Raw genomic sequence first — 18,600 nt, 5'->3', positions numbered from 1 at the left:
AGAATGCCCACTAGAAAATAAAGACGGATTCATCAGCGTTGAATTATTTCCTTTTTTTTTCATACATATCTCCTTTTTATACTCCTAAACAGGGTGTGGTTATCTGTATGCAATCACTATGATTTGTAATGGAGGACGTTTAACAAGTTGGAGTATACAACAAGTAACAACTAGGGTTGTTCAACAGTGCGATCTCACTAAGCCAGACTTGTTATGATTTGCTGCTTAAACACGGCTGAGGTTGTTTTAAATAAATTGGACGAATAAAAAACTGCATTGAAATTTTGTACTGTGAAACCCCTGTGATGTATTCTCAATAGCACCTGTGTTTTTAACAGCCCCCTGTGCAGGGCCTCGTGGGCCCCTCTGGTCCCAGGAGTCTGTCTATTCTTTCCCCATCTGCTGCTCTTTAATTCTTAAGTGTTGCCTGGCAGTAACGAACGAAACCTAAAGGGCCAAACACACTGAGATCTGAACCAAAACCCTCTCAGATAACTGTACACACACACACACACACACAGAGAGAGAGAGAGTACAGACAGCTGCAAACTAACATGCAGCATAATGAATACAACTAGCTTCTGTGCTGCTCTTCACCTCTCTTAAACTCTCAGCTTTGACCTCTCTTTTCCGCTCCATCTTTATTTAACAGTGGTTGGGAAAAAAGAGCTGAACAAAACCAAAGACCAGTGCATCTTGGGGTTGAGGGAAAACTCTCTTTTCTCTCTCCTCCCTCACTCCTCGGTGTTTCTGTGTGAATAGGGGGCCCCTGTAAGCCTCAGGCGAGAACAGATGAATTGAGAGGCTTTTAATTTGCTGCAGACAGAACAGAACAGAGTCCATTTAATTCTGCCAGCAGAGGCCATGTCGGCAAAATGCTGACAATATTCTTTATCTGGTCCAAACACACTGGAAAAGTGTGAGTCACTCCAATTATGGGCATTATCAGCAGCACGGTTCCACCAAATGGATGGAGAGAGAGTGAGTATGAAGAGAGAGATGTTTGGAAGAGAGGAATGAACAGGGTGAAAAAAACAGAGGGGTGAGGAGTACAAAGTGAGAGTGTAAAACAATGAGGTGAGGGTAGAAGGGTGAGAGAACAAAAGCCCATAACTCTGAACACGTTTGTCTTTTTGTTATCTAGATGTTGTTGTCTTCAGGCAGCTTTGGCCAACAAAACAGTATTTTAAATCCTTGACTTGGAAGAGAAAATCAACAGCACAAAAAATGCTGCATTAACCTAAAAAAAAAACAACCCCAAAACAACAATCCATAGATTCACTTATGTGGAGGTAGTGTGCCCTATAATAAGAACATCCTGTTAGGAAAAATGTGTTGTAATCTTATAAATAATGTTCCTTGAACTACTTCTCCAGTGAGAGTACTACTCACTTAGATGAAGAAGGGTGTCTGGGCCAACCATAGCGAAGAAAATAAAACTCAAAACCCATTCGACTCGACACGAATAGAAGCAAGAACTGGCTGCTCTACCACTCTGCAGATGTCTCCATGGCTGTGGACATATGGTTGTTACTGTGGAGACTCTAGGACAAGTTCCACATCTGAGCTAGTCCCTGGAGGGGGTGAACACGCTAATTCCCATCCTCAAAAAAAGCAGTGCATGTCTAACTTTACAAACTCACTCCTAAGCAGACATGTACAAATAGAAGAAGCACCAGGACCAGGCATCGGGAACGCTGTAGTGGCGTTTTGACCCAGAATCTGTGCAGGAGCTAAAAGTAGCAGCAGAAGAGGAGGTGAACATGGCTAAGTGTGTCAGGATTTAGACATGAATCTGCAGCCAAAGCTGAAGACACAGCCTGGGAAAATGGAAAAGAGAAGGACACGAGCGGTAAATTGGCTGCCTGTAAATGGGGCACTGCCTACAGGTGAGAGTGGCTGTTGTGAGGAATCAGTGTTTGTGTACGCCTGTGCTGCATGTGTTAAGGGTGCTGGCAACAGGAGCTTAATGCCCAGAAATCATCTGCAGTTACAGTCGAGTCTGCCAGGAAAATGGAGAAAATGCAGAAGGATGGAGATGAAAAGGGAGGAAAGAAGGGCAGATGCTGCGTTTATCTCTCCGTCCCTGCTCCTGTGCACTCAGGGTAATTGTGTTCTGTCCATCACACTCAGATTTAAATTAGCCGTAGCACTCATTCAACTCTCCAGCCATCTTAATAATGAACAGTCATACACTGTTCCTCTGATACAGTACTGCCACCTCCTCACCGCTTTACCCACTAGCTGTTGTTGTCCATCTTCATCTGTCCCTGGACCTCCTCCTCCTCCTCCTCCTCCCCACTGTCTCTGCTCCACGCTGCTACGTAAAGATGCCTATCTTTTTTTTCTGCACTGATCTTAAATAAGTAACCACAAGTGCATGGGTGGAAAGTTTTTGAAAAGTAGTGCCGCACATTTAATAAAATTAATTTGGTCAACATTGCGAAATGCAATCCAGTTACAATATAATAGTATTGCTTGCTTGATTATCAAGGCCAACTCAGAGAGAGGACAATGGCTTTGATGTATTTATTTCTAAAGTTAAAACATATGTTTTTAGGTCAGTTTTGTAAAGACTGTAGAACTGTGGAGCACAATAATAAAAATAGACATTTTGAACACTTAAAATTGGCCACCTTCCCCCATGCCGATGTGATTTAAGGAAGAAACTTTTCATGCAGTGGCAAATAACCACACCCATGAGTCAGTGTGACCCCCATGTGACACAACCCCAGTTAAACTCACTTCACCCTGCCTTTTACAGCCACATAAACTCAGATGAATTTCTAACCTTGAGTGTTAAAACTATATTGATAAACACTAATGTGGGCAGCACAATTTGAATTTGAACATTTTCTTTGTTTGTGCCCCAGTAAGAAACTGCACTCACTTGTGATCGGGAACCACTGGTTCAATGTAAAAGATTCAGGTTTATTACATTTACATTACATTTTTGCATTTAGCAGACACATTTATCCAAAGCAACTTACAACAGGAGGATTTACATTATCACACATGTGGCTCCTCAGGGAATTGAATCCAGGACTGCTTCTGCTAACCAAACGTGCTAACCACTGCACTATAGAACCACCAGATTCAAGGTGAGATTTTCTAACTTGATTAACAGTTACAGACTTAGTATATTACCAACAAGTCTTATGTAGATATTCTCACATTTATTTGTTTCCTATTAATTGAAAGATGAATGTTTCATTCACCTTTATAAGGAGTTTTCAGAAAAGGCTCAGCACTTTTCTCCACACCATATGATTAAATGTAGTTTAAAATGTCCCAATGTTTACATAAAGCATAAACATATAAACAAAATAATGTAACATAACAAAACAAGAAATAAGAAGATAATCTTGCTGAGACCTACCAGACACCTTGTCCTCCAAACTGTTGTCAATGCTGTCACAGAAACTTAAAAAGGTATGAGCAAACCAGTCTACTCAGAGCGTAAAAGATCAACTAAGACCAAGCCTCGGGTTAAAGTTCAGTATCACGCCTCGGTTGCTGCTGTGGATTGCAACACACCCAAGAAGAAGTGAAGTCAGTTGCACAGGCAGCGTGAGTTTTTATACCAGACAATTTAACAAAGCAGGAAAAGCCGATATGTAAATTATTATCACGACTGATTTCCATTTAGCTTCCTCAGGTAAAGGTGCCGGTCGGCTCGCTGTCACGCAGTTCCTGCCTACACATCCTGACACCTTTGCTTTCTCTGCTAAAACATGTCAAACTGTGTGCTGGAGGAAAAGGCCTATTAAATATTCACGCTGACAGCATACTGCAATAGTGACTGGATGTGTAGTAAATGCAAGAAAGGTGCAAGATTCTAGGTCATTTGTGATGTTTAAGTTATGAACGTTGTTATTTGAAATAATGGTGTAAATGTCAAAGATTAGAATCTGCTTCTCACTTACACTAGAGGCTTTGTTCACACAATTTATATTTAATGTAATTCAGGTGGATAAATCCAAATAACTAACAAATCTAACCATTCAGCTGATTCTACTCCATCTGTTGGTTTTAATAAACCTAATGAACACCAAAAAAAAAAAAAACAACAGGAAGGACAATCATAAAATAATTATACTTCCTGGTAGGATTGCGTCATCTTTACATACATAGATTTTACAGTAAAAACAAAAACCATAAAATGTCCACCTTACATAAGTTATATAGAGATGCACCCGTCAACCAAAAAGTGCCTGTGCATTCTTCCCATTTCTTAAAGTAACTACATTAATAATATGAACTGTAGATACAGGGGGTCCTCGGTTTATGACGCCCTCAGTTTACAACGTTTCCAACCTACAGCATTTCTTAACTACGTAAGCTTTACTCACATGTCTAAGTCTGTTCCATCATTCCAGCATACAGTGTTAAAACAAGCAACGGGTATTAGTTGGCGAGCGGACAAATATGTCGTCACGCTGCCTTGTATTGTACGTGGCCTCGTTATCATTCGCTGGCTGTACTCCATACATTGGATTGTGCTACATTCACTTTCTTTCGTTTGTGTTGTTTTTCAGGAACCTTTTGCTCTACATTATGGCTCCCAAGTGTAAGTCAGACTCTTCTGATGTTTTTATCTCCTAGATTATAATGTTACCACTGTGTTAGTGTAGATACTTAAGTACAGTATGTGAGTTCCGACTAATGGCGAAAACCGAGCACCTCTTTCTGGAGGTTGTTTCATATTTACTTAAGAATAAAATTTTGTATTAAAGAACACTTTAATTTTGTTGTTATTGTTGTTAATTGAGGGCGATCATAATTGGCAGAAAATAGTAACTGGCAAGTCAAACATACCAAAAAATAAGAAATCGAAAAGAAAAAAAATATATGAATACCCACTCTTCCTGTTAACAGAAAAGTTAACACATTTCAAGCAAGTAAGTTGTTGAGTTGAGTGATTTAGATAGATAGATGGATGGATGGATGGATGGATGGATGGATGGATGGGTAGATAGGTAGGTAGGTAGATAGATAGACTAACTGTCCATTTTCTCAGAGCTTTAACAGGCAACAGGTTTTGGAATCAAGAAAAGACATAAATAAGTCTTGGTCTCAGTTTGCAAGGATTGGTGATAGCTCGACACTTTATTCTTATCCTTGGCAGAAAAGAGATGGAAAGACAACTGTGAAAAGACAGAAAAAAAAACATTAAATGATGAACAGAACTGTATTTCTAATAAAGATTTATGAAGACGTTCTGTGGATGGTCCCCTCTTAGCTCATTTTGGAAGAGAAGCTAAACCATCTTACTGTTTTTTACAGTGACAACTTGCTGGAAAATAAGTGTGTTGTGTGAACTTCTCTGTGCATTACAGCTCCATAAAGTCATGCCAAGGAAAAACAAAGGTGTAGTTGACATGGTATCACACTTTTCAGAGCCACACTCTACTATTACCAGCAACAACTTTCAGAGGCACTAAGGCTAAGAGATAAAATCAGTTTAGAACAGTACTGATATCTGTACTACAACGGCTCAAAATTGTTCATGCAACTGTCTGGTGGATAAAGTATCAGCTATTGCACCACGCCTAAGGCGGTGAGGTAAGAACAGCAGTGCTGCTAATTCAACCACCGTCCTGCACAACAGCAAACTGCAGGACAGGAACTGACAACACAGATCTCAGTCCACGTGAATCACTAGAAGAAGAAACAGTGGAGGAAAAGGTGAGGTGAGGAAAGGTTAAACTGTTTTACAAGATTTAAGGAAACATGCAAAGTTGATTTTGAATTGTATTCTTCTTATCATGTCCCAGTAAGTTTGGGATTTGTTTTAAGATCCCAGATCTGCTGCATGTTATTACTCAGTCCCAGCTCTCTGTGACATGTGGAGGTGGGACTGGCTCCATCTTCTCCTGGAATGATTTAGTGATTTGTTCGTGGTGCACAGAAGCAGCCTAATGTCAGCAATATGGTAATGGTTTTTCATGATCAGCCGAGAATGCGGCAAACACACAGCAGACCTTCTGGCCATCATTCCTCCTGACTGGTTGGATGCAACCAATTTCATTTATCTTCGTGGCATCTTTAATCCTCTGCATCACCAATTGTGTTAGAGAGTGAATAAATTTTGTAAAAGGACTGACAGCAAAGAAAAGCCGAGGCTGGAGGTTTGGAAGTAGAAGAATCGGTGGAGAAATTGACCAATCACAATCACAGCCACTGCTTAACAACAACCTGCCCTGCAACCTGTGTTTTTCCCAGCAGCTCTAAAGTCACAGGTTGCTCATTGCAATGGAAACCCCATCATCACCGGGCTTGTTAAAAATGTCCACTCAACATGATTTAGTTCCCCAACAGCCCCTCTGGACCCCCATCAGCACAGCCTAATGTGAGTGATAGATTGTTGCATCTGCAGAGTGGAACAGAGCAGGGGAGGATTCTGGTGCATAAAAATAGAGCTGGAGCTCGTCAGAGCAGAAGACTGAGACTTAATGAGGGATGCAATCATCAATTATTCAAAACACTTAATCATAGTGTTGCACGATCCTGTAGCACAAACATACGTGCGCACCAAGATAAACACACACGTGCTCACACACACACACCTGAAGGTATCACAGATTTCAGCCTTAGTGACTGATTAATAGATTAAATAAGAAAATAAAGGTGAGATGAGTGGAGCTTAAGTTTCCCTCACTGTGGAAGTGTCAATACATGATTCAGCCACTGGACCTCTGCAGGTTCTATGGCACTCGGAGCAGTGTCAGTGCCAGAACATGTGACACATTCAGACACAGTCAGACAAAAGTAGAGTTTCTGTTCTACCAATGTGCAGGTCTTCACACTCTTCATTTAATCTTCATTTTACCCCACCTGCAAATGTGGGGAACAACTCTCTGGGTTACAACAAAGAATAATCTGCTCCTTAATGGAAATGTTAACCAAAACTGACAGGTGTGTAAAGCACGCAATGCTTGTTAGGGTAACGCTAATGGAGGTGATGGTGTTCTACTAGATGTACAAAAGCACAGTTTTGCCCACGCTCTGCATATTTGAATAAGGAAATGTATGACAAGCAAAAATAGTTGAGATGCACCAACTGGAATTTCTTTTACTTCAATTGAGATCATGTACAAAAAGTAAAGTATCTTTGAGCACAAAAGTAACTCACATTCACCACAACGTTCTTCTGAATGAGTCATTGCTCTTTGAACGGCACTTCTATACTGACGACATGTTACGTGTTAGTGTGAGCATCTTCTCCTGTTTGCCAATGCACAACATATGGCTACAAAACCACAAATACGTTTGCTGACCGCTCGATGACCAGTCAGGGCCGATCATATTGAAAATCACTAGTCGGTCGATCGGTGCATCTATAATACAGAGCAGAGAAAGGAGAGAAGGTTGCAGAGAAGTGAAGAATCACTTACTCACATTAGGCTGTGCTGATGAGGGTCCAGAAGGGCTGTTGGGAATCTAAATCATGTTGAGTGGACAATTTTAACAGGCTCAGTGATGGTGGAGTTTCCAAGCTGTTGGCATGATGTCAGCAGCTTGTACCCAAACATCAACAAGATCAGTGTTTAATTCGATCAAAAAATTCTACCTAAATGAATAATAAAGGTGTTATGTGTTCTTCATCATGTTGGAGTAGTAGCTGAAAGTGAAAGCGCCTCTTTTACACACAATCTAGAGATGGGCCCACCAATGTTATCAACAGACTCCCTAGAAATGATCTGCATAATTTCCATTAGTGATTTCCCAACTCTCTGAACTCCAGTCAGGGCAGAAATTTCCCATCAAAATCACACCTACACACAGTGTCTGCATGAAGAACCTCTATGAAAAGTCTCATGGGCTGGAACTATGAACTGGTGCTGGAAATAGACCCTTTTAGCACCCTGCATTGTATCGGACTGCCTGTCTGACTTAGAACTCTCACAGAGAGCAGAGGGTCTATTGGCACTCAGTTCCCTGTAGGACTCCAAGTCAATACAAACCTTTTAAAGTCAGTGAAAGGTTGAAAATGTTAGTATAGGGGCGTTTGTATGTGTGAGTTGCAGCGAGAAAGAGAGAGAGCGAGAATGTGAAAAACATGACCTTCATGCTGGATTTTACATGTCATATGTTTCCAGGTATATATTGATTACAGTTACATTTTGGTCACAATAAAACCTGGTTCAGTATTGTAGTGGTATGGTATCAGCCCTTGTGTGTGTGAAAGTGAATGTGTCTAGTATGTGTATGTGGTGCAGATAATAATGCATGGATATCCTCTCCTGACAGGGTCCATCGTCTCATTGTCATCCATCATAGTGAAGCTACTCATGATACTTCTGTAATACGTATATATGGTGGCGCCAAGATGGCCAGGGGAGATGAAGAGGGGGGTAAGGGGTCACAGGGATAACAGGAAAATAGAGAGAGGAGTAGAAAAAGGGAAATTCATTTATTCCCTCAAAAAAAAACAACCTAAAATTTACAAAAAAACAGTCTATTTCTGTTAATATTCATACTTTAAACAGCTTTGTGTTGTATATTTAAAAAAGAATACTTCATAATGGAATTGGATTCTAAAAAATCCAATACGCGCGAGAAGCCGCAAGTGGATTTATGTATGGAAAAACAAACTTGGAGCTTGGACACCTCCATTATAAATTAGTTCAGAATATAAATAAGTTCAGAGAAGGGTTTGCATTATGGATTCAGACACCGACTAGTGGCAGCCCACACGCTGACAGATAATGGACTGATAGAGTGATTCTTCTTTCAGCACAGTAACTTTATCTGCTGAAATCAAGGTGGGTTAAATCAACTTCTCTCAGAAGAAGCTCGAGCTGGTGTTAAAACATGAGTGTAGTTTGAAGGATTTAGAATCAGTCAGTGTTTGAAGATAGAAAACCCATCACTTCACTATGATGTATACAGTAAGTATTTGTAACTGTTTTACACCTTATATCTGCCGATGCATGAATAGTATACATGAATACTTTTACTATGGTCTTCCTTGTGCATTTTTGATACTTAGAGATAGATAGTTTGTAATCATCAATGTTATGTTACATTTAATGGTACGCAAGAACCAAGGTTGGGTACGGACGTACCTCAGTATTGCTTTTGAGCAGACAATGCTGTTTCGAGTGAGTTATGACCAAATCCATTTCTTTTCTGCACTGCTAAATGATTGCTCTAATGTGCCATACAAGGCTTGTTTGTGCTAACCGCTAACTAAAGCTGATGAAATTATAAAATGACTAATGGGAGCAACAACTGGTTCGCACCACTACTGTGTTCCACGTGTACTTATTCCATGCATCTTTCAATGAACGGTTCGGTGTGAATACACCTACCGCTACCGTCCTAATGTTTAGCTAAAGGACCACACACCCTGACAGATACATCTATGAATGAATGAGACAAAAAAAAAAAAAAACAACAACTTATGTAAAGATCCTTGTCGGTCCAGTTAAATGTGTATTCCTATATTTAAGACAAGGGCAAAAAGGAGGGTCACAGGAGAAAGAGCTGGTACAGTGGCAGCCACAAGCATGAAGAGCTTCGGAAATGTGCTGTCACAGAGTGAGCAGTGAAAAGACGAGCTGTGTGACCAGAATAGACAATCAGATAACCTCATTCCAACCCTGCAGTTCCCCTTTCTTCTCATACACACAAAGACACAAACACACCAGAGATGCTGGCTCTGCATATGCACAGATTAATATTAGGCAGTGTATGTGTTTCTATGGCCTCGTTCTCAAGAGTAAGACACTACACTGGGAGTCTACACTTAAGGATTGCGGCTTATCCCAACAGCATAATACATAACTGTTAAGTTTCCATATTTTGAGAGAAAGGATCAGACCTAGACTCCGAGAAGTACTGTACAGAAACTCAGAGAGAGGCTGAAGCTGAAATCTCCAACTTCTACTGATTAATCCCTTCACGGATCAGGGGATCCATAGAAGATCCCAGCAGCCTTCAGGCGACACCATGGACAGTTTGACCAGTTCATCACTGGACCATATTTAGTAACAAATATCTACATCACAGTCACAAGCTTTAGACTTAGACTGTTCAGTTAACCTCATCTAGAATATTTTCGACTAAGAGGGGAGGCAGAGTTCAAAGAGAAAACACAAACTTTGGGAAACTTAATTAGGAAATACTGGGAATCGAGCAAACTGGTGAGCACTGACCACTTTTGCCACTGAGTATTAAACCACTTTGATGAAAGATATTCACAAGATATTCAAGAATCAAAGATGATGACGGAGCTACAGTAAACAAAACAATTAAGATCACAACCATGGTGGAAACCATGACTTCAAACATGGTAAACATTAAGTGGGTTGTTGACAAAAACAAGACCTGGACCTTACCATAAATGTTAAACTTTTCAAAAAGAAAACCTGGGATTCAGTTATGTGTCTTTATGATCCAGACTCCGTAGTATATCTAGACTACCTTAAGCTCACTGTAAATTCAGCCGGAGCTGTTGGCAGACAGAAAAGATTCAAGCACCTTACATTTATTCTCAAGACAGATCATACTCCTCACTTCCTGGAGCAGGATGAAGGCCAGCAGGGCTGTGAAATTAGCCTATCAGATGCCTCCACTGGCTGGGAAAAAAAATCTGAATATACTAATAGACAGGAGATTAAGATGTGTAGCCGGGGGTAGAGAGCACACACATTCATATGCATGCGTGTTCGACCTCACTTACACAGAGTTACTAATGCCTTGTATTTGAGAGAACAAAATAATAATGGTAGATCTGAAGAGCGGAGCACTTTGGTAAATGTTGGTGTCTTTGATGAGGACACAGGTAATGAAGAGAAATATATTTTATGTGAGACTGCAGACATAAAAAGAGGTCGTAAGAAGTGTGTGTGTGTGCATGGGTGTGAGTGTCTGCCTGCACGTCGTATAATGATAAAATGAATAGATTATGAGTTTCTGTGCTTCAGGCAAAAGACACAGGTGAGGATTTTTTCCCCCCATCTTCATTTTCTCAGCCTTTTCCTCTATACTGCCCCAGCACAGAGGTAGGATGTGTGAAAGTATCTGCAATTTCCCTTTAACAAATTCAACAATTTACACTAAAGCACATTAATTACAATGCTATTGCTGTGAACTACATAAAAAAGCATTAACATAATTACTTAAATAACAATAATCACTGCTGGTGACATTATTCACTAGCATTATGTGAGAATGGAACAGAAAATTACAAATAAAAACAAGGTTTATTATCACACTCATGCTTTCAGGCATAGGTTTTGTGTCAATAAATCATAATAATAAACTGTTCTAATTAGAGTAATGAACCGATGATGAAAAGTGCAAAAACAACAACAAAAAACAAACATTAAAAAAACCCACACGGATAGGGTTGGTGCGTGTGGCGCTGCTCGATGTTTGAGATGTTGCCTTGAGGTGTAGCAACTGTGGCGCAACAGGCCTTCCACAAAAACCCCTTTAGATGCACATCTGTTGTCTCAAGCCTGAAATAGTCCCCTATCATTGGAGAGCTGCTATTCATTTGATACTTAATTGTCCACCGCTGCCTCTGGCTCCAGGGAAGCCATTTCTGCACCACGGGTGTGATGTTTTAGATCGCCCACTAGATGCTTATGCGGCCGCCTTGGGCCATTCTGTTTGCTGAGCAAAAATAATAGGAGAAAACTCCTGGATGGCAGGACTTTCACACAAAAAGCAAGACATGGGATGGTGAAATCATCACTTTAGACGCATGTTTTTCACCTATCAGATCACAGCATTTTTACTGTCTTTAAGCTGTGGATTTAAATTTTAATACTTGTTTTAAAGGAATTTATTCATCCTTTTTTAAAACCCCCCTTTCCCCTACCAATCCTCCCCTGTTCGATCTCCATTAACTAGTGGACCATGATAAAATACCTCCCACTCTTTTCCTTGTCTTTTCTTTAGGTTTCTCCCTGATTGCTCATCTTTCTTCATTGCACTGGCTGCCTCTCTCATAGGGCTTACCATCTGTACAGTAACAGGTGTGGCGTATATGTGACTGATGTGTTTGTTACCTGCAGCGTTGCCTGCAGCCACAGTCTGTATGGAAAATAGCTTCCTCTTCCAAGGTTCCTTCTGACCTACTAGCTAACAACCTGCTCTTTTCCTCCTCCTCCTCTGTGTTACATTTTGATAGCAACAGACAGAGAAGAGGAAAGAGAGCTGGGCAGTGTAATCAGTTAAAATGGCAGCAGCAGAGCTAGTATGTTCACCTTGGTAGATGGTAAGGTAATGGCTCCAACCAATATATGTCAATATAGATTATAAGAAGGAAAAAAAAAGAAGCTCATTATTTCTCTGCAGTGGCTAGATCGAAACATGGAAAGCTTTTAAAAAAGGTTTTCTAGTTAAAATAGTTGAAATTTGATGTTGGCAGGTTTATTGTTATAATGATAAATCAAACGTATCAAACATGACTAAGAAACGTGTGATTTTCTTACTTGGTAAAAAGGAGAACCCTTGAAATGATATATCTTTTTGACATACTTCGATACGTGTACACTGCCTGTGTTTGTTCTGCTCCTGGTCTCATTGTGATTCATCACACAGCTAAGTGATTAAATGGTCTGCAACCCCTGCAAATGTTCCTCCTTAATTTAAAGCTACACCCCTGAGAGCTCAGCTGTCACAACACACTGCAGGATAATAACACACATCTCACGACACACATATTTTCACTTAGAGGGAATTTTTTGAAAACACGATTGGCAGCACTGCTAGATTCACTCATCTGTATAAATATGGTCTTGTCATTTAGAACACAATCCTGCTGCATGTGTCGAAAAGTCCAGGGCTACTTTTGTCAAAGCAGTGATGGCTCAATAAAAAGCCAGGCCACAAAACAGAGTGCAGTATCAATAGTATTATCAATATTATTATTATTAACCATCAAACAAAAGCTGCCCACAAAACCTCAAGTATGAACTGGAAAGGTAAGAATGTGTCATCACAGTCATCTGGCAAAACATGAAGTAAACAAATGGATTTCCTCGTGTGTAGATGATAAACATCCTTTATCCCCTAACAGTACAAAAGCAATTTTATCAAAGCATTTCAGTGAGCCTCTTCATGTCAGTATGGTTTGCTGTTTTTGTAAGTCACATCCTTCTTTTTGTCATCTTTAAAAAATACAGAGCAACTGTATTTAGAGTTTGCAGTTTGAACAAACGTCCTGGAAATGTCCTTGTTAAGTCAAAGCACTGATACATTTCCGACTGCTCCTTTCTTTCCTATTAAATTATTAAATTATTAAAATTAAATACTACACCAACAAGATCATTATACCATATTACAACAGTTTCAAAATTAATGATTGGAAAAATTTCAAGAAAACATTGTGCATAAGCCTACCTGCACCTTAATTATTATACAGATTATAATGATTTATCCATTGGTAAAGCACACCATATTTGCTTTATCTCCATCGTTTATCATTTCCACAATAACAGTTTGTAGGCCTTTTACTCCTAATATGACCTTAAGACTGACACTGGGCAATGAAAATGAAATGTTAATAGCTTCTACACCTGGCACGAGTTGCATGATACAAAGAAAAGTTTAGAATTCATTACACTAATTAGATTAAAGGTTTTAGATAAGGATTCAATATATCTTAAAAAAGGATGTCCAATGACAGAAGATGGTTTAGGTTTAGTGAGCCACTTGTATAAAAAGTGGGCTAACACAAAGTTGATTCTTCTAATCTTGTACTGCCTCTGCAAAGGTTAGAAGTTAGAAGAACTCTATACTCCATAAAAAATACTGTAAACGGATGGTAACCACCTTCTGAATTATATCCAGCCTGAACATAACCTGGTTCACTATAATTGAACATAGCAAACACCTATAATCAGAGATGGAGACCGAACATTGTAACATTGTGAAGAACATGAGGAAAGCCAAAGCGCCGCCCTATTAGTCATTTAATAAACCCTACAGGCAGCCACTGCAGTGTAGAGAGTGTTTTGTGACCAGTTGCATGGTGTCGCTGTGATATTATTACGCTGAGAGTCCCTCAGGGCTCAGGTGTGACAGATGTCAGCGGTAATAAATTGCAGAGGTCAATTCACTCTGTTGAAAGGGTTCACTGTCAGAGAAGGCCTCCTGATGGACAATACCACTTCAAATATTCCCTTAAGCACGCATTTTCATTTATCTCACAGATCTCCCTTTATCAGACTGGGAATCGTTAAGCGTTTCTCTCAAGAGACCATTGGTCCCAAGCGGAATAAAGGTTTCAGAGGCAACTCATTTCAGGGGCGATTTACAGCAAGGGCCCCGGTAAAGGAGTCTGTTTTCTTCAAGTGAGTTGAGAGGAGAGAGAGAGAGAAAGAGTAGAAGGATATGGAAGCCATTAACTGCCCAAATATTCGCATGAGGGCACATGCACACGTCAGGTGGCATGGTGAAAAGAGCTGGGCAGATGAGAGCATCAGGTAGTATGACTAACAATGACAGAATTCACTGAGGCTCGACAGCTGCAAGCAATGACAACAACAGCTACTCTCTGTCATGTTCCCAAACATATTTTTATTTTTTTTATTATTTGTATCTTAAGGTTTTTGTTTTGGCTTTAATTCATTCATTCATTCAAGTGCAAAAGTCACAAGAGACAGTAAGGCATAGCAGGCCCAAAAATAAAACAAAACATCATGATAAAAACAGCCTTTTAAAGATTATAATGTAGTGAATTTCTATCTTTTGGAATATTCATTTGCAGAGATAATCATTCCACATACAGTCATTCCTCTGCTCAAGTTAATCTTGACATGTATTTGTACAGCACTGATTTTGAAGAAGAGCTGCTTAAACCAGACGCCGTAGAAGACCCAGGCGGTGTAGAGCCGAGAAATTGATAAAAAATAAATTTAAAAAAGGATTTTTGCTATTAACACAGCATAGACTGTCTCTCTTTGACACACACACACACACACACACACAGATGTAATATGTTGGTCCAGTCATCTACATCATATTATCAAATACTTCTGTCAGTTACACTGACGGCCACTGGCAGTGTGCATGATTGAAACCATCAAATCGGTCATTTAATCTCGCAGCTCTAAGATCTTGCCTATTCTATTAATCCAGCTTTACGCAGACACACACACACACACACACTCATGCAGTTTCACAGAGACACACACATAGCTGAATGGTTAAATGGGTGGTCTTTCAAAAGCATCAATCCCAAATATTACTTATCAGACCCATCAGCTCTCATGGTTCCATAGAGAGGGGAGTCATTATCTCAGGCTAATTGAAGCCCGCTGATTCTAATAGCTGACTATAGAATGAGCAGAATGGGTGGGAGGGTATGTGTGTGAGGAAAAGGGATCAGTGCAACTGGGGGAGGATTTCAAATGGCCAAAATGAATGGGGTTTTAGAGCTCTATAAAGGCATTGACTCTACGTCCATTTATATAATTGGGTCTTTTTATATATTTTAACTCTCTGTGTGAGTGTATGCACACGAGTGTTCGTTTGATTGACGGAAGCTTAGTGGCGTTCGATCAACGGCCAAAAATGGCCCATGAATGGGTCCTCCATACATCCATCCATAAAGAAGGCCCATTAACTGAACCTAGGAATAAGAAACACACATTTGTACAGTGCACATGCATTTCCAATCCATATTTATTAGCAATGCCCATCTGACTAGTTGACATTAACCAGGTATTAACCCTAGCTACTGCATTAAATCTCATTTAATCCCAGTTATCTACACTTGATAATGACTTCCAGTGGGAGTCATCAACAGAGTCAACATGCTGATATAATGACAGTAGCTTCAGCTCACCAATTTATACAATGATGTAATGTGAAAGGTCATTAGCAATGCTTAAAGAAGAGAGATTTAAAAAATATTTATTTTATTTTACTAAGTAGATATTGGTTCATCGTCTACCACCAGTTAAGTTGACATCTTTGTAATTAATAACTAAGATCCTATAGCAGTGAGTATCATAGTACTAGCTGAACAATGTTAATAATAGGATTTGTAGCAGTCCATATGACTTTAGAGTATAATGGCCATCAGAGGTACTAACAGGGGACATGAAAGGTGGCATTCAGGCTGCGAACATTCTCTCTCAATGAATACCCCCTCACTTTCAGAACAACTGAATGAGGATGTTTGCACAGTAAGCTTACAATGAGAGACACTATGACAGCCAAGTATAATAGCAGTGTATCCAAGGTTAATAAATGATATGGCCGAGGTTGTGAAATGACCGCTTACAGTTCTTTAGAACTACTGAAACTGAAAATCTCCAGTTATTACTCACCCCAGCCTTAACCTCCTCGAGACGATTTCCTTCTTTTAAAATCAACCAATATTTAATGAGGACAATGGTTAGAAAAAAATATTACATTTTTAATCTGATCATTTTATTGGAGGACCATATCAGTAGCCAATGTTCAATTAGAAAAACAAAAAAGTTTCAGTAAAATAAATATAAAATGTATAATATTACAGTAAAAAATAAGATAAAAAATTATATATATATATATAATTTTTTTAAATGACCAACTTCAGCATTTTTAATAATTGTAAAAAATTCAGTCAGGGCCAGCTCTAAATTCACCATTGGTATGAATAAATGAAAAAGTATGGAGAGTTTATGAGTGTAGTTAATGATCATATGTAAATGTGATATGCTAGTTCATGTCAGAGAGTTTGACCTCAGCAGACTGAGTTCAGGTGCATCTGCACACACACCCACTTAGCGATTGCTATACAAGGTGAAGACCAGATGCTTTGTAGAGGGGGCCTGTGAAGTGGTTTTGAACCAGGGACCACGTCCTGCTGGACACAGATGCCAGATTCAGACCTTTTCTCTTCCTCTCTGTATCATCTGTGTTAACAGATGTTTGGCACACCACCTGAATTAGGTTGCCATCACCGTGTCTTTCAAAACACAACTGGTATGCAAAGCTTCATCACTTCCACATGACTGAGTAAACTGCTGCACTGCTCCCGCCATGAAATCAGTGCCCGCACTGTAAAACCTCACAGTGGGGTAGGTGCAGCGAAGACAGTAGCTAATCTTTACACAGTGACTAAGGAGGGAACTAAGAAGATAATAAGAGGCTGGTTAAAAATTCATTAGTGAGCAGCCACAGAAAAACCCAGATAGGAAGAGAAAGGTAAAAGACAGGGAGAGAAAGGCACAGGGGGAGAAATCTAAAGAGGAATTCCTCCAAGGGAATCACATTTCCATTTCTATTTCCATCTTTTTCTTACTATAACTTTTGTTCAGTCTCACAGTGATCCTCGAAGTTTAACTAATAAACACTGGGGCAAATCAGAGTTTTCCCTCAATGATCTCAGTGCATTCATCTATTGTATTCTTTGAATAAAGAATATTGTACAGAACCTGGCATCTTGTTCACGTGGCATAACAAAAGGCCGAGAACACAAATTAAAATGTAATTTGAGGCGCTTTGTTTGACAATTTTTCAACGCCCTAAATGTCACTGGGAGCACACAACATTGCCAAGGTCTGCTGAGGTACTTGTAAATGTGTGTGTGGTTTCAGATGTGTGTGTGTGGTCAGGGATCTTGACTTCTGGGGAAATGAGAATGTTATGCGTGAAATTAATTGAAGTGTTAATGTGCTGTGACTCCAGTGCACTGCATTCCACTTGTATGTGTGTGTGCAGATGTGAGTGTGTTAGAATGCACGCTTGCACAGACACACACGCACAATCTCCTGCAATAAAGTGCTTTTGTTTGCTGTGAAAACTCATTAACAAAGTGAACACCTTTGTGATTTCACCTCAAAGGGATGTTCAATGAAGAGAGCGGGAGAACCAGACTAGTATGGAAAGAAAAAGTGATAATGATGTGAAATAATAACAGTGGTTCGAAGGAAAAAAGGGTGAGAGTCTCTCTTTAATAATCAACATCTCTACAACTACTTGGGGTCCCCAGACACACACACATGCATATACACACATAGTACAGAACAATACACAATCAATTCATTGATACTTTTACAATACAGGTGGTCCCCGGTTTACGACGTCCTAGACCTATGACGAGACAGTGCCACACCCCACGTATAAATTTATTAAGAAAGTCTTGTTTCCTCATTCCAATGAGGAATGAGAAGGCTCTGTTTACATTCCCCGCTGGTATGACATATTTATCCTGAAACTTTCCATCCTTTACTATAGTTATTTAGTTTCCCAGCCAACTTGGAGTATCTGCCGATACCGATATCAATCATTCTTTTCTCCTCCACCATGCCACAGTCTGCCATTGCTGAGGCAATAGTGTCCGTGTTTACGACATGTCGCTTAAAGTTAAGTTGGGCTTAAATATCGGACAGGCAATAGTTGTTTTGGGGTTTTTTTTCAATGTTGGATCCTGAAATTTTGACCAATATCTGACCAACACCAATCCTGAGTATCGGATCGAGCCATCCCCAGTACAAACTATAGTCTTTCAATTTCATCAAGCTTGTTTTTTTAACTTGCTTATCATTGTTCAAGAAATAAGATGGATTTTACCCAGTAACACCTTACATCACCTTCACTGTGAATACATTAAGGGCAAGAAAATGGTAAACATGGGTTACACAC

General features: G+C 39.7%; 1 protein-coding gene across 10 annotated transcripts in view; it reads right to left on the bottom strand.

The window, feature by feature from the left end:
• The window catches only part of dab1a (DAB adaptor protein 1a), a 105,770-nt gene that overhangs the window by 44,717 nt on the left and 42,453 nt on the right, over positions 1–18,600 (bottom strand). Inside the window, exon 1 of one of the 10 annotated variants that reach the window (XM_025065839.1) lies at positions 3,380–3,518. The exons of the other annotated variants lie outside the window; for them this stretch is intronic. The gene's annotated coding sequence lies outside the window, so the exon portion shown is untranslated. Of the gene's footprint in view, positions 1–3,379; positions 3,519–18,600 lie in introns of those variants that run through there. 10 annotated transcript variants of the gene reach the window in all.

This window comes from Cynoglossus semilaevis, chromosome 2 (genome assembly GCF_000523025.1).
Source record: "Cynoglossus semilaevis isolate Cse_v1.0 chromosome 2, Cse_v1.0, whole genome shotgun sequence".
Classification (NCBI taxonomy): Eukaryota; Metazoa; Chordata; class Actinopteri; order Pleuronectiformes; family Cynoglossidae; genus Cynoglossus; species Cynoglossus semilaevis.
Note: the sequence above shows the minus strand (reverse complement) of the source record. Positions and strands in the feature narration are given on the sequence as shown.